The following is a 13442-nucleotide window of genomic DNA, read 5'->3' as shown; positions in this document are numbered from 1 at the left end:
AGCTGAACCACTCAACTGAAGTGAGTTTTATGCATGTGATGATCTGTTACCTCATGAGTAACAGCCTCACGAATAACAATAACAAAGTTCTGATAAAATGTGATTGTTTATTGGATCTGGCTCAACCAAAAGGACGCAACTGATTTAAGATATCAAAATGAAATTATAAAAAATGAACCCACATCTAAATCAATATCACCTCTTTGATTTCACAGTGAAATAACTCTGTTTTAATATCCCGAAGGCCACTTGATTGTGAGGTCGTTAATAAGCTTTTTCTAAAGAGCTCCTAGGATTTTCCATCGGTTTATTTTGCTAGAGGTGGACCTGGTGACTATTACATATGCCTTCATCACCCTGAAGTTCATCCAGTGCAAGGAGAGATCCAGCCCTAACCTCAGCAGAGAAGTGGCTGGCTACAGGACAATAATGGGAATGCAAGAGTGAATGTGTTACACCAGACAAGGGTGAATTGGAAAAATGAGGGTTACAGTCCCAGAGCTCTGTAATAGATTTGTTCCTGGCTTTCATTGTGCTTTTTTTCAGCAAACAATTTCAATCTGAATTTTCTGTTCTTGCAAGATGGGCTGGGTCAATTACAAGATACATTACAGTGATGCCATTGAATATCTGGATGGAGCTGAAATTGCCTTTTCTGAGCTGCTAATGACTAAGTGTCTTGGGCTATGATTTCACTACAAAAGCTTTGCTTTCTACATGGCACCATAACAATTATAATCACTGCAGATATTCAGGCTAGTTCCTCTGATAAGAAGGGGGAGGGGAGAAAAGAGAAAAGGCTTAATATGAGTCCCATAGTAGAGGCTTGCCTGGCTTTCCTTTGGTCTGAAAGCTTTAATTTGCTGACTCTTATCTCATGGTGAAAGACTCTTCTTTTTGTCAGGCTCTGGGGGCAGGGGATGATGACAGTTCTAAGGGAGTTGCCTGCAGGCATCATTTCTCAGAAGTTCCTCTGGTTGCATTTTTACCTGTTGTTTTAGTGCCTATAACCAGGAGTTAAAAGAAACCCGTGCCTCTTTGAAAGTGAAAAAAGTCTTGGCTCACACCTCTTACAGGTTTTATTTTGCTTCTGTCTTCAATGAGCCAAAAAGATATCAGTGTGCACACTGGAGTCCCTGAGTACAGTTCCCTGACTGGTTAAGTCTTACAGGTTTTCTTGGTGACTTCTACTGTAAATAGCCTCTGCAACCTCCACTTCAATAGCTCTTCTACACTGGCAAAATTGGATTCTGCTGCTGTCTCCAATGATTTCAGGAGGTGTCCTGTTTTTCAGGTTTTTATGATCCCTTTAAGATTTGTGATGTGCTGAGATGTGGTGTGTGCATCTCAAGAATCAGCTTGAAGTCACAAACTCCAGAGGGCAAGCACTGAGCATAAGCAGTGGAGAACCACTGAAGCTTTTCCACTCACCTTCTGTGTATTTAATTGAATTCCCTGTAAATCACACTTCCTTGATCCAGTAAGCCTCCAGCAGCTAGAATCTTTCTTTGACTCATGTTTAACTTGCTGGGTTACTTACATTGGCCCCTGGACCACACTCAGTAGGCATGGGAAAAGTTAATTTTACTTGTGAAAGAAACAAATACATCACCTCATGCTCTCCCTTTCTTGTTGGTTTAAGAGATCAGTTCTCTGTCTGCTAGACTTCACAGGGAAAGGGTTCTTGTGGCTGTTTCTAAAAGGCCTTAAGTTCCTTTACCGTCTAGAAGACTACCTGACCCAGCTTGCCATCTCAGGGGAGGGGAAAGTAGGATAATTTTTTTAGCTCACTCTTGTGTCATCAGTCATATTAATTTTTCTTAGTATCTGTAGGGCTTCCTTTTTATTATAAACAGTTTTCTCCTTCTTGTCTTTTCCCAGGATTTCAACTTATTCATACTCAATATTTGTACTTCATGTACACCATGAAACTAATGAACAAACACTGGAATAGGCTTCCTAGTGAGATGGTTCATGCCCTGTGCCTGTCATTGTTCTAGAGCTATTTGAACAATGCTTTACCTTTTGCTTAACCCTAAAGTGATTGGGTGATTGGGCTTGATTTTTGTACACATCTTCTAACTGAGCTATTCTGTTCTAACTCACCGAGAAGACTTCTGTCATTTTTCTGAATACTTACAGATCTGGAGTATGACATAAGAACTGAGTTTGATATTCTGTATTGCTCTCTAAGATAAACATGTGCATCATAATCTACTGTAATTAGTTTGGAAGAGATTATGAGAAAATGAAATGTTTACTGTGATGCCTGTTAGAAATGTTGCAAAAGCTGTATGGTTCTGTAGTTCTTCTGGTCCTAGTGAGATTTTTTGTGTGGTCCGATCTGCTCATCTTCCTTCATTTTAATGCATTTCATCTTTTTTTTTTTTTTTCTTTTTTTTCCCCATGTATCTCTATACCAAACCTCAGCGTTCACTAAAGATCTATATCTCACACTGAGCTCAATGTTTGATGTCAGTAGATTCAGTTCGTTTCTTATCCTTGGAGTGGTTTGGATTTCCTTATGGTTTAAAAGCAAAGATTTTTTGTTACTGTTTTCCATCACAAGCTACACTTATCCTTGTAATCCATCCCCTGGCCAAAGTCTAATCAGTATACTTATACCATATTTGTTTTTATCTGGTATTTGAGAGTATCCTCAGTCAGCCTCCAAAGGCATTACTTCTTTCACACCTGACAGTGGTTTTCTCAAAGGTTAACTTTAATCATTCATGTTTCTGATTATTTCCACCATGCATCAAGACCTGATCGTTTTCTTTTTTCCTTCAATTGGCACTTGTTGTCCACTGACTGTTATCACATCACTCTCCAGTACACTCTCTGTCCCCAGCAGCTATGCTTGTTCATTGCATTGTTCTTCTGAAGTTCAGGCAGTTAACTGTAACTGTAATTTTTCAGTCTATGCTATTATGTTTCAGCATTAAACGTACACCGATTTATTTTCTAAGCAATTTTCCCTGGGTATAATATTAGAAGAAATGAGGCATTCTGTTCAGAAGCACTGTTAACCACCTGTGGAGAGAAAATTGCTAGTGCACATGGAATAAGAGAAAATCTGAGACTATGCAGTCAAACACCTGCTTCTTTCAAACACATGTGTGGTCAGCAGCTCGAGTATCCCTGGAATAGAAAGTTTTTTGTTCTTCTTTCATCCCTCTTTTGACCAGTGTAACACAATCTGTACCAGGTTGAGTTTGAAAGCGGGCACTGAACCCATAAATGGGATCTTTGCAGCGGTGTTTGATGCTTGGGTAATTTAAGCAGAAGATAATAAGCACAGCCAATGCAATTTGGTTTCTTCATACATCTGCGTCTCTGCTTCTACAGTACTGGAAAGTATGACTGCTTGGCTTTGGAGCTTTTTGTGTGCCCTCACCTCATCATCTGAGTTTGACTCCATGCATGTTGATTTCTCTGATGTAGACTCTTGGACTTTTTTTTTTTTCATTTTGCAAGTTAAAATAACCACATCTTTATTTAATTGCACTCCACAGCTTTCACAAATAAATGTAGCCATTTGTGCCTGTAGACCAAATACATGCCTTTTCTACAGATGTTATCATCAATATTAACACAAATAATCTTTAGCACAGCTTCATGCTTAATTCTAAATGAATTAAAGTAGTTGTTGTTCATAGCTATCAAAATCCTTTAGCAGTCCATTTAGTAAGAGAGGTCTTACTGTCCTGTAGAGAGGAGAGAAGAGCATGAGAAGCCCCCAAACACTAAGGTGTTAAGTAGATCCCCACTGTAATCTGTTACATAATTCTTACAAGCAATTGATAACAGCTTTCATTTCCATGGCAGAACAAGAGATATGTCTTTAATGAAATTATTCTTGGATGATGTAGGTCTAAACCTATGTTTATGTTAATCCATTGTAATCAGAGTAAATCACAGTCTCCAGCTAAGCTGGAAGAATGCATTGGGTCTGGTAAAATGGAACACATTTTGAACATTGCTGTTGATGATGTTTGTTGATTCAGATAGGGCATTACTATAAGCAAATTCACCTTAACTGATATTCAATTAGGCAATAGCTATTAATTTGCTGAAGATATTTCTGGGCTTATTCTCATCCTTAAAATGTTTACCTATCTTAGAGGCTAAACCATTTCTTGCAGATGCTCAAACCCAGCTATGTATTTATGGCAGAATATTAGTAATGCATTACATGAGATTTCTCCAGTTTTTCTCATCGGCGTCCCAAAAATAGAACATGAAATGCAACTCCTCTGCCAGAAAGAGGTCTAAAGCTAACTCTGAAGGAGTACAACCCGCAGTTAGAAACTCCCATGGTTTTGATCTTACCTGGTGTGTCTGCTTGTGTGACTTGTCACATCAAACAACAAGCTCTTGTCCAGAACTCCATGGGACAAACAAGGTGAAGGTACCAGCTGCTGACTTGAAGTGAAATGGACTTTTGTAGAGAAGAGTTTTAGTGCCCATTCTTTATAAGCACAGATCAGCTAAAATATGTTCAAGGCATTCATTTTGGCCAAGTGGTTCAGACAAAATGTGTGCACTGATTCAGAGATCAAAAACAGAGGGATGAAATATGGGCAGGATGTTAGTATGCTTGTATCAAGAAAGTAGATACTATACATACAGTGTATGTATATGTGATATTCCTGACTTGCAAGACCTGTAGGACCTAAAATGAGCTATCATTTACATGAAAGCAAGGAAACTGATGTATAGAGGTGTTTCTGCTGAAATTTGAGAGTGCCGCCATATATCACAGTCACAGCTCTAATGGGGAAAGACAGATAGATGACTTTCCTGTCATACAGAAGATAGTGTATAAATCTGCATGTTTGCAGCCTGAGAGCAGAAATGTTTTATGAGGTTGTTTCATTGTCTCCCTTTCAGGTATTTTCTGTTTCTGTCACTTTGCCCTTCAGTAAACTGTGAGTAAAGACTTTTCTTTGATATCAGCGGGGCTGCTGCTGTGTTAACTGAGGATGTCGCTAGCTGACCCTTCAGCAAGAATCTGTTTTCTCTCTTCCGTGGTGCAAGTATCTGGGAGAGACCAGGATGGCCAAGGGTAGAGGAGATTCCTGCTCTTCTCCAGGGTCGGACAACAAGCATGGCCCAGCTGAGAATGCATCCTTAATTAAGTGACTTACTGCATACCTGGAAAGTGCTACAGCAATTCCAGGTCTGATGGTGTGCATCAATAGCTTTTGGCTATCTTAGAAAATTTGTCTATCAGCACATTGCACTGACCTACCAAATGGAAAGTCCCTTAGAGAAACAGATAGTATTGTAACAGTCAAAATTTTGACAAACCAAGTACCGACTGTTTCTTACTACAAAATGTAATTTAAAAGGAACAAAACCAGCTATCTCCCATGAAATGCACTGAAGAACTTTTTAAAAACAGATTGCTTGCTTTTCCAAGGGCAAAATATGACCTTCAGACTCTGTGTGAGAGTGGGAGCAATTTGATTTCCATCAAAGGGAATAGCAAGCATATATAATGGCTTTAAACAGTGTTTGGATGCAAGAAGCAATATCTAGGTCTTTTCTGAATTAAGTCTGTATGGATTGACTGACATTCAGAATTTGACGTCTGACAAGCTGATAGCTCTGAAGCTGCTCTCTGCACGTCAGCTGAAATGGGATCAGAGACTGGAGTTTCATTCCAATAGCCTCCAAAAAGAGGTGCTGAATGCTGTTACCTCCCATCACCACACTGGCATTAAGTATATTAATAAAGGTAGTTTTGGATCAAAGCCTGTTGTGCAGATATTATGTCAGAGGTGATATTGTCTAGTATGAAATGAGCAATTTTGAGAAAATCAGTCTAAACGAGCTAAGTATTTCTTCAGCATATAATTTTGAGCGCTAGATTAGTGGTTGCTCTCACTAGTATTACCACAGGTTAAATGCTGACCTGGTGTTATGATGACCATAGGATTCTCAGCACTTGAATGAATTCAGATCTATAGTAGACAACTGTATCTTCCCTATATGAACACACTGCTTTTATGTGGCATATCCGTACACAGCACACTGAGATAGGTACGTCATCGATTAGTTTGGCTGGTTCTTAATTGAAAAAGTTGAAAGTGATTTTTTTTCTTTTTTTTTTAATTTTATGAAGTTATGAGTGTGTCTGGACCTAAGAGAGTTGCTCTGTGTGTTGCCAGTGAGGCTGTATTAAAGAAACACCAGTGAGAATATCTTCAGATGGTGAGACAGCGTTGCAAGAGGTGTTAACAGGTGTTAACAATTTATCAGCACCACCTCTGATAATCTGGTAGCATCCAGCTGCACCACCTTTCTTTTGGTCTGTGTTAAGGGATATGAGGGATTTCATTTTCTCAGAGTTGGACTCCACTATGCTATTCTGCTGCCAAAAGCTGAAGGCTGTATTTGCAGAGGATATGTTAAGGTACGCATCCTTTGGAATAGACTTGGAATTGGAATTTGATGAACTGATCATTGTAATGCTCTTTGTTTTTAACGTCTGCACTGATACTAAGTTTGCAATTCAGTTCCTAAATACAAAGCCTGTTTCAGAGAGCTGCTGAAAGCCTTTAAGTCCTGCTGATCTCAATCTTTTGCATTTGATCAGTTTCCTAAAATGTGACCTCTTTCATCTGGGAGTTTGACACTTGGCTCTCAACTTTCCAGTGTCAGTCTGCATTTATTAGTGTGTTAAAGAGTTTTTTTTTATCAGTTCTTCCACTGAGATGGAGTATTGTTTCCATAATTAATAAGCAGATTTTGGACACATATTTTAAATCTGGGCATGCTTATAGTTGCTCTCTGTTTAGAGGCCAATGAATATTAACCGCTCCCAAATATTCTCACCTGATGAAATGGAATCTTATTTGCAGTGCAAGTCCATTGTAGATTACTGATTTTCTCACAGTAATGGAAAAAAGCATGTTAACTTATTGAGAACCATTCAGTGTGAGGAACTAGTACAACTGGATGCATGATAAGATCTTCAATTTTTTCTGGCACAAACAGTACCTTTTCCAGTTTTTTAGCATCTGAGAAATCTTCCTGTTACCTGCCGCCTTTCTTCTGACGTAACTCCACACACTGCAGCAGCAGTTCTCTGTGGAGCATGGAGGTTGGATACCTTCCCCTTCTGCCTTGCAGTGAAAACACAGAGATCATTTCAAAGAATTTCTTGAAGTGCTATACTTCCAGCACAGCACAGCTGAGTCTGCACAGAAGGGGCTGCTTCACTGACAAGGTGTGCTGTGATTTTACCCAAGTATTGCTCCGGAGCAATCAGATAGCTGCACTTGGAAAATCCATTTCTCCCCATTACTTGGCTTTGTGTTCCCTCAGGCAGTCCCAATATAAACTTCTTACTCACTTCACCATTATGAAAACCGTTTTTCAAATATTCCCTTTTACTTACTGACTGAAAAAAGATCCGCGGTCTCCTTTTCATAAAGGACCATATTAGCTGACTTAAATCAGACTTTGGTAGATCTCTGAACGGCATGAGTAATTAAGTGCCTTTAGAGAAGTTTTGTAATAACCAGTAACATCAAAGGATAGTAATAAACCAGAAAATAAACTAATAATTAAACCAATAAATCTTTTAAACATCAGTGGATTAGAAACCCCTTTGAAATTAAGCATGTGCACTAGCCAACATCTAAATGGTGGACTTTGTCCAAGAAACTCTTATGATTCTGAACAGAAGATGTGCAAATGTCCGTTGCACAGAGGGATTAGTCTTGGTGGTTTATGTGATAAGAAGTACATACTCAAGGAGGCAATAGTGCTGCTGAGCTGCTCTCAGAGGTTTCCTGATCAAACCCTTTCAGCAGCTGCACTGTGCATTGCTGATTTCTCCTTTGAAGCTGTCTTTACTTACAGGCAGCAACACGGTGGGTGCAGTGAGGGGGAGGTGCTGCAGCTCGGTGCGTGTTTGCCTGTCTCACACTGCTCTCTTTGGTCAGACCCAGAAGTTGACCTGGATTATGGTGGCCTACAGATATGAGCTTGATGAGAACAAAGTTGAACCTGGATATATGACAGCATATTAAAATGTTTCATAGTTCTCTGGAGCTATAGTTACAGTAAATTTTACATCCATTTGATGTGATGAGGATGAAAACCTGACAGAAGTTACCATACAGTGTTCAGCAAAAAATCTCAAACTCTGTAGCAGGACTTTCATTTGTTATATTTGATTTTTGCAGTGCACGTTTTATAGGTTTTATAAAAAGGATATTATGGTATTGGTATTCCAAAGTTGACATTGTGTCTGAAAGTAAAATCTGTGTGTTATGCAAGAATAAAAAGACAGGATAAATATTGCTAAGTGATGCTTAGAGAATGCAGTGCAGAACTGCGGTACACCCACACGCAAATAAAAATACTATCTGCTGGGAGTTCTTTATTGTGTTTAGCAGAGAGCTATAAAGGCACATTTAAACAGCGATTTGTATTGCTACTTTATCTTCTGTTTATATCTCAGAATGTAGTCAGAGCCTCACAAACTCAGTTCTCTCTGATACTTGAGTATACTGAAATAATTTTCCTGCATTGTCATTTCAGAAATGAAATCAAAAGTCTTTTGACTTAGGATAACCTGTCAGGATTTTGTAGTTTGTTATTCGTGAATGACTGCAGATCTCAAAATAAAAAAAAGTGGTGCCAGATTAACAAGGTATGCCACATTTGACACTTGCTGGAAGCCAGGAGTGATATTTTGGTATATTTTGTTGAAAGACATCTGGATAAATTCAAGACAAATTTTTCCCAATAAACGAGCTGTTCCAAGGTACACATTTAGCATGTAGCCTGGCCAATTTGTTCGTGTGAGTCACTTATTATAGAACTCCTCAAAGAGATTCTTTGGTTTCTTTATGAGCCAAATGTGCTTTCCAGTCTCTTCTGTGGTATCTCTAGAGCTTGCAGACTTTGAGAAGTAATTTTAGGATGGTCTAAGGAATCTGGATGGAAATAAATCTGTCTGAAAACAATAAGTGGAGTTGTTCAGTTACGTTTTCTGCTGTCTCTTTTTTGCTCCGTCATTGAAAGACTGCAATTGCTTCCCATGTCTGTATTCTCTATACATCATTTTGCAGTTTGTTGGTTGTTTCTTCTCTTTGTGACTTCTCTATTTGCGGTATTTCTGCACCTTTTATGAAAGTCTGCAGGGTTTCGATATCAAGCTCAGGGAAGCGGCTTTTTGAACTGTAGGTTTTTCTCTCATTGTCTCCTTTCAAAATATGGTCAGAGCATCATGATGAGTTTGCAGTTCTGGTTATCATTCTTTCAGTTCAAAGTCTAAACTTCTTTAAAATGTACTTGTTTACACTGACACTTGTCTTACAAAGTTTGTCTTTGATCAGCCAGTGCTAATATATTGAGTATGACAGAAATAATCATAATTTTATTCAGCAGCTAGAATTGGCAGTTTAGAGGAGAAAAGAGGGGGATTTATGCCTTGTAAAAATCTACATACTTATACTGTATTTTGAATTTCATAAAGTGAGTATACCTGGGGAACAATGAATGAACAAAAATGTTGATGACTGCTTGAAAGAATATAGCAAATCAAGCTGTAAAACCTCTCAGAGGAAAATGTGCTAATACAAAATCATTCTTTTTTAGCTATATCCATACTTTTGTGTGGTTTTCTGGGAGAAGGCTCAATTATCTTGTTCAATTTTTGGTGGTTATATCCACGCAGGTTGAGGGTAGTGAATACAGATGATAACTAGAGCATATATATATTTGTTGAGTTATTAGAAAATATTAAGAAACAGATACTTAAAGAAAATATGAAATTAAGTGTATGTCACAAATTACATAAGTTATTTTAAAGTAAGCTTCTGATAAATCTTTCAGATAAGAAAAAGAGTAGATTCATTCACAATCCTTCTTTCAAAAATTTAAAGCTCTTGAAAACTATGGAAAGTAGAACAAAGCTGTTGTCAAAACAGCAAAAGCCAATATCCTCTTATGGAATTTCTCAAAGAAGTGACTGACTGGAAGCCAGAGCAGGAAAACAGTTCAGGGACAAAATCTCATTTGTGTGGCTGTATGAAGCTTTAAAATAGGAGATTGCTGAGCAGAAGGTTAGGTCCATAGCTGGGATGAGATCCGACTGGCACCAGCATGATGCAGCTCATCCTGCTAGGCGGGTGGCTGCTGCATGTCATCCCAGCTAGTTCCCAAATAGCTAACCTATGCTTCAGGCATGGGCAGCTTTCTAGAAAAATGATCATGGTTGCACATGAGCAAAGAGTAATGTGCTCTCTGTACTTCTGCAGCTCCTAAAGGAGAGGAAAAGAATTGAATACCTGTCAGGGGAAGGAGTTAAGTTGACAATTAAGGTAAGCAGCTGTCTTTCAATATTTTTGGTAACTTAAAATGCATCTTCCATTAATTTTCCTGTCCTGAGTCCTTCAGCACTGCTTTTAAGAAAATGTTTAATTTAGTTTTGTTTTGCTAAGAAACTGCTGTTTTCTTGGTGTTTGCTGTCTTCCAAATGGGTGAGATGGAAGAGGCAGTGTGGCATGGCAGCTTGTGCAATAGTCATGTACTATCAGCTCTATCAGCAGCTGCCTCAGTTTCTGTCAGTATTTAATGAAACATAACCTTTGCTCCTATAAAAGTTTGAAAACCCTGAAGTGCTAGAGTCAACAGCCATAGTAATGGCAGATTGTATGTGGTTTGTCAACACAAATAAGTAGCAGATCTTGAAGGCTGTATTGCAAGTGTTGCCTGGGAAACCTATGTGCAGCATAATGGGTTTCTAAAACCCAGCACACAGGCAGGCTGTAGCATCTTAAAACTCAGATTTCATCCCAGCTCTCAGCCAAGGTAAGCAGAGGGGTGACCAGATACATCATCTTGACCAGAGAAACAGAGCTGCAGTGCATGTTCTGTGTATTTGCAGTGTATCTTGAATTGCACACAGACTGCTAAATCCCTTTTATTACAGTCAATCACATATGGATTTTTTTCTTCATGAATACTTAATGCAACATATAATTAGACATGGCAAGTGAGTGCCAGGTCTGGAATTAAGACTTGAGCTTTCCTGGCGCTGACTGCAGTGCTGCTATGAGCAGCACCACGGGAAGGTTTGCAGGAGCTCATGGAGCAGGCAGCTGAGCTCCTTCAGCTAGAGGCTGGCCACAGAGGCAGGTCTTGCTGGATACCCTGAGGTCAATGCCCATGCTGGGATGGGAGCATTTGCTGCCACAGGCCTGCCCCAGCTGTGTCACCACCAGGCAGGGCAGGTGTTAGTGATGTACCACTGAAACCAAAGCTGTGATTTTAGTGCTTCCCTCATTTATTTTTTGCGTCCATCATCCTGGCTATTCATTGCTGTGGGGAATTCCTGGGAGATAAAACTTCTAGTTAATCACAGACAAGGGAGAGCTGACCCTTGTTGGCTCTTCTACAATTGTAGGAATTTTGTTTACTAAGCAGTGAGAAGACCTCCTGCTCATGGCCAGCTGTCATACTCATTCAGTTTGTACGTAGCTGCAATTTCAGGTGTCTCAGTTTCAGGATGCCCATATCTATCCTCAGATACCTCAGAAGAAACGATGAGGAAAACAAGAATACAAATCCTTGATCAGGACGGGTTGAAGTGGGATTGTCCCCTGTAAGATGGTGCTGATGCACTAATTTTTCCATTTGTATTTCTCTTTGGATATGTAAAGTTGTCACAGATACTGGAAACAAAGTCCATAGAAATATGCACATAATATAAGTCAAATTTTCTCAAGCAAATCTATGCTAAAAGTGACTCATGATATTAAGGTCTATTTTTGTACAACCATTGCTGTAACTAGGGCACCCATTCAACCCACCAAAGCCAAGTCTATGGAGAACTGTATCTCTGCACAATGCAGGTTGAGATTTCCTTCTGCAGGAGTATTATGCAGTTGTTCATCCATATGTGTCTGAGTTTGTCATGGGATAAAAGATGACTTCATTGTATTCATTGCAGAGAAATTTTTAAACAAATGCAGTTTTAGAATGGTAATTTACTTGGTAAGCTATTTGAAAGGTATTGCTTAGTGGCCTAACACATATTTTTGAAATCAAACTATTTAAATATTTCTTTAAAAAAATTATTATAACAGTGCATCCAAGGTTGTAACAAATAACAGTATTTCTGACTGATTTTATTCAGCTAGCAAGCTGTAATCAATTGCTAGCCATAAATTCAGTGGGAAGCGCACTCTGACAGGAGTCCTTGGCTTGTTAAAGAGAATGGAACTGGAGAAAGATGTTCTTACAAATTACAGCTCCTTGCAAGTGGTGCTTCACTGTGAAAAAATGCTTGTTAAATTCCAGCTGATTCAGAGTAACCTGTTTTGGGTCATGGCAATACATCATCAAGGTTTCAGGAGTGCTGAAATGTATTATTTAAACAATGAAAACAATAATGTTACAACGTGTTACTGTGCTCAAAATGTCATATTCTGCACACAGTTGTGCTTAAAAGTACTTTCTGCAAGTGGGACACGTCAAAGCAAGGAAATTCCCAACCTTGTTTTTCTCTGTAAATTCAAACCATTCTGCACTTACAGAATGACCTGGAAAGTTAATCAGATTTATTAGCCATACACAATGCACAAATACACAAAGAGTGGTTCTTCTGCAGTTGCTTCTTCTCTAAAGGAAAAGACATTTTCACATTGCATTGTTGCTGCGACAATTTTGTTCTAATTATAACCGATCTGATTTGGATACCTGAATAGCTCTGCAACTAATTTTAATCAGATCTCTGCACACGGGGAGTCACAGACAAGGTAGTCAGCCCTGCTTCTATGCACTGCTGCTCAGAGGAAAGAAGGGATGGTTAAGTCAGGGGAATTACCCACAGGGCCAATTTGATCCACATTACAGACAAAGTGAAGCACAGAATCAGTGCAATAAATGCAGAGGTATACAGGCTGGCATCTGTCATAATTTGGGAGCACAGCTGTTTAAAATTGTAGGTTTTCGGTAGTAAGCTTCAGACATCACTACAACTATTATTATTTTACTAAGCCTAATCCTAGGGAGTATTTTAGGCTGATAAAATGCTTCTCTTTGTTTATTCATTGCACCTGTACAGCACCGTGCATGCCAGCTGAGTTAGAGTCCTTCTCTCTGCTTTTGAGTTTTTTGAGGAAAAAAAAACACAAACGCCTTTGACAAAGAAAGGCAAGGGTCTTGGTTAGGAAAGCAGCATATCTTCAGGTCTAGGTGAAAGTGAGGCCACCTGATGAGCTCTGAGCACTATGGTGACTTCAAGGGGGGAAAAAAACAGATTTACAATGTCTGAGTAAGATGTGGAGAAGAGATCTGGAAGTGAATAATAATGGAGCTCATTACCACCTAGCACTTATGCCCACTGTGCATCCTCATTTTAAGGTACTTTAGGTCAAGAGCTTAAGACATGCACATCCCTAGTGAAGAACTGA

At 39.1% G+C, this 13442-nt stretch overlaps 1 protein-coding gene across 1 annotated transcript in view; it reads left to right on the top strand.

The window, feature by feature from the left end:
- CWC22 (CWC22 spliceosome associated protein) overlaps positions 1-13442 on the top strand; it is a 304789-nt gene that overhangs the window by 203195 nt on the left and 88152 nt on the right. The window contains exon 5 of the mRNA XM_090144114.1: positions 10284-10346. The gene's annotated coding sequence lies outside the window, so the exon portion shown is untranslated. The remainder of the gene's footprint in view (positions 1-10283; positions 10347-13442) is intronic.

The sequence above is a fragment of the Phasianus colchicus genome, chromosome 7, assembly GCF_987193195.1.
Source record: "Phasianus colchicus chromosome 7, bPhaCol1.hap1.1, whole genome shotgun sequence".
Lineage (NCBI taxonomy): Eukaryota > Metazoa > Chordata > Aves > Galliformes > Phasianidae > Phasianus > Phasianus colchicus.
The sequence above is the reverse complement of the archived record's forward strand: the minus strand, read 5'-3'. Positions and strand labels throughout refer to the sequence as shown.